Here is a 3618-nt window from a genome sequence, read left to right as displayed (position 1 = left end):
CCGTCTCAAAAAAAAAAAAAAAGAAAAAAGAAAAAAAAATAGTGACTGTGGACATACATATTTTTAAAAATTAGTATTTTCACCTAAAGCATAAAGTCATATCCAATATAGGCAAGAGAAGCTGTCCTTAAATTTAACCCGTTTTCGAATCCTACACTAACTCTTCTGAGGCAATGGTCCTGCATACATGGAGGCCAAACTCATTAAAAAAAAAAAAAGCCGTATTGAAAAATATCGCATCAGGAGAAAAACACGTAAAATCCCCCTGTGATGGTCTGACCCCGCTCCCTGGGGCCCAGGGCCAAAAAGAGGAACCTTTCCCATCTATTGTCGGTCTGGCCTGTTTCATAACCAGCCTGCAGCAAGTTCAGTCTGCAGATGACGGATCGCGGCTCAGAGCAGCTCGCTGGGTCTCCGGAGGCTGCCCGTGTCTGTCTCAGGGTGTGCTGCAGGCACAACCAGTGGGATTTTTTTTTTCTTCCCAGCAGAGCAGAGAGCTGGCCCTGCACTCCTGCCCCTGTGCACAGCACACTGCCATAGGGCAGCCACCTCTGGACCAGGAGGAGGAGCGTCCCCAAGGACCCTCTGCCCAGCTTGACGGCTGCTCGGACAAACACCACAAGACCAGCCTCACCCGGGACGTCTGCCCTCCCTACAGCCGCCGCTGTAAGTCACGGGGATCTGGGGGTGTTCACAGAGGAGACGCCGCCCTGCAGAAATACCCCAGCAACAGAGCAGATCCGGGCCAGAGATGCGGTTGAATGGCAGAGAAAGCCCTCAGCTCGGCCTGCCTTTGGGGTGTGTGATTTTTTTAACCCGGGCTCACCAGAGTCCTGCAAAATGATACACACCCTCAAGATAGGGGCCGTGCACTGTGCACAAGCTCTGGAGGGTCACAGACAGGGCTGAGGTTGGCCTAGAAAACCATGGAAAAAGTCCACCTTCTTGAAAACGTGCTCTCCCAGAAATCTTCTTCACACCTGTCTTTTGCTTTTATTTTGCTTTTGTTTTGTGGGGAGGAGACGTGGTTCTTGGTTTTCGCAAATAAAAATAGTTGACGTCAATTGAGTGCACAGGATGCAGCAGCCACTTTTGCAACGCCTTTATCTCTGGGATTTTCTTTCTTTCTTTTCTTTCTTTCTTTCTCTCTCTCTCTCTCTTTCTCTTTCTTTCTCTTTCCTTCCTTCCTTCCTTTCTTTCCTTCCTTCCTTTCTTTCCTTCCTTCCTTTCCTTCCTTCCTTTCTTTCCTTCCTTCCTTTCTTTCCTTCTTCTTTCCTTCCTTCTTTCCTTCCTTTCTTTCCTTCCTTTCTTTCCTTCTTTCTTTCCCTCCTTCCTTCCTTTCTTTCCTTCTTCTTTCCTTCTTCGTTTCCTTCCTTCTTTCCTTCCTTCTTTCCTTTCCTTTTCCTTTATCCTTTCTTTCGACAAAGTCTCGCTCTGTCGCCCAGGCTGGAGTGCAGTGGCGCGGCAATCTCAGCTCACTGCAACCTCCCCCTCCCGGATTCAAGTGATTCTCTTGCCTCAGCCTCCTGAGTAGTTGGGATGACAGGCGCCCGCCACCACGCCCGGCTAATTTTTTGTATTTTAGTAGAGATGGGGTTTCACTCTGTTGGCCAGGCTGGTCTCGAACTTCCGACCTCAGGATCCGCCCGCCTTGGTCTCCCAAAGTGCCTGGGATGACAGGCGTGAGCCACGCGCGCCCAGCCTTATCTCTGGGATTTTCGAAACTTCGTGAGACAGGTGCTATGACGATCATCCCTGTTTTACCATTAAGGGAAACTGAGGCGAACATGGAGCTGGCGGGGGGCTGTGTTCAAGACCTACAACCAGAAAGAGGCAGAGGTGGGCGCTGGGTGCTGCTTGTTAGCCTTGAACCACTGCACTGGGGAATTAGTGATGAACGATGCGTGACTGCCTTTGAAATAACCATGCCTCAGCCCAGGGCAGGTGGCATGGGCTCCGTAGGGCCCTTTTGCTGGAACTAGGAGTATTCTGTCCCGCAGCTGGGAGCCCAGCCTGCCTGCCCCTAGTGCCTGAGGCATAACTGTCTTCTATGGCGAGCGATAGAAACTTGAGTCGAGCTAGCTGGAGGCAAGGTGGAAAGTGTCAAATTGGATAATTAGGATTTCTATGAGGACTTCAGGCATGGCTGGATCCAGGAGCTTAAACGGCCACCAGTCTCTCCTCTTTCTCTTTCTCTCTTCCCACGTTTCAGCCCCACTTTTTTCTGCCTCCCTCAGCTACAGGGTGTGGAATGACTTGAGGAAGACCACCTTCTCTATAGGAATGGAAAGAGGGTCTCTGGTAGTCTGGGGTCCCCGTCTTTTCAGAGCAGAATCAAAAAGGGGACCCTCACTCTCCTGGCACCCACAAGTCACACCTCTTGAAGGGTTCCGACCGGCCATGTCAGAGACAAATGACCACTGCTTGTGATAATTTTTATGAACAGGGTGACGGACCCCCTAACTGGCCAGGCTTGAGCCACACCCCTCTCGGGTGATTGACAGGCTTAGGCCACACCCCCATCCTCAGTGATTGACAGGCTTGGGCCACACCCCCATCTTCAGTGATTGACAGGCGTGGACCACACTCTCCCATCCTCAGTGATTGACAGGCTTGGACCACACTCCTCCATCTTCAGTGATTGACAGGCTTGGGCCACACCCCCATCTTCAGTGATTGACAGGCTTGGACCACATTCCCCCATCCTCAGTGATTGACAGGCTTGGACCACACTCCCCCATCCTCAGTGATTGACAGACTTGGACCATACGAGAGAACCACATAGCCCAGAGCGGGAGTGACCCCGGGGGAAAGGGGTGCTGGGTGCACAGTTTCCATGGATGCAGCGGAGAGGTCAGGGTCAGTGGCCAGCTGGACCAAAGTGGGTCAGAGGGAGGCGTTGGGGCCAACGTCCACACCACCCCTGCCACCTTCTGTCCATTCCATCACTCCTTCACTCTGCATTCTCACAGTGGCATTCATTCATTCATTCACTCCTTTCCTCACTTGCTGCACACATTCCATCACTCATTCACTCTGCAGTCTCAGGGTGGCATTCATTCATTCATTCACTCATTCCTCCACACATTCCATCACTCATTCACTCTGCATTCTCAGAGTGGCATTCATTCATTCACTCATCTCCTCATTTCCTCCACACATTCCATCACTCATTCATTCTGCATTCTCACAGTGGCATGCATTCATTCATTCATTTTCTCATTTGCTCCACACATTCCATCACTCATTCACTCTGCATTCTCAGAGTGGCATTCATTCATTCATTCACTCATCTCCTCATTTCCTCCACACATTCCATCACTCATTCACTCTGCATTCTCAGAGTGGCATTCATTCATTCACTCATTTCCTCATTTCCTCCACACATTCCATCACACATTCACTCTGCATTCTCAGGGCATTCATTCATTCCCTCCACATTTCTGGGGAATCCTTATGTGTCATTCATTCATTCCCTCCACATGTACGGGGAATCCGTGGATGTCATTCATTCATTCCCTCCACACTTGCAGGGAATATCTGGGTGTCTTTCATTCATTCTCTCTACATTTGCAGAAGTGAATCCTGGGTGTCATTCATTCATTCCCTCCACATTTG

General features: G+C 50.2%; 1 protein-coding gene across 2 annotated transcripts in view; it reads left to right on the top strand.

The window, feature by feature from the left end:
* The window catches only part of P2RY8 (purinergic receptor P2Y, G-protein coupled, 8), an 89047-nt gene that overhangs the window by 57229 nt on the left and 28200 nt on the right, over positions 1-3618 (top strand). Inside the window, exon 1 of one of the 2 annotated variants that reach the window (XM_012000624.1) lies at positions 397-666. The exons of the other annotated variant lie outside the window; for it this stretch is intronic. The gene's annotated coding sequence lies outside the window, so the exon portion shown is untranslated. Of the gene's footprint in view, positions 1-396; positions 667-3618 lie in introns of those variants that run through there. 2 annotated transcript variants of the gene reach the window in all.

The sequence above is a fragment of the Mandrillus leucophaeus genome, unplaced genomic scaffold, assembly GCF_000951045.1.
Source record: "Mandrillus leucophaeus isolate KB7577 unplaced genomic scaffold, Mleu.le_1.0 Scaffold634, whole genome shotgun sequence".
NCBI classification, from domain to species: Eukaryota; Metazoa; Chordata; class Mammalia; order Primates; family Cercopithecidae; genus Mandrillus; species Mandrillus leucophaeus.
The sequence above is the reverse complement of the archived record's forward strand: the minus strand, read 5'-3'. Positions and strand labels throughout refer to the sequence as shown.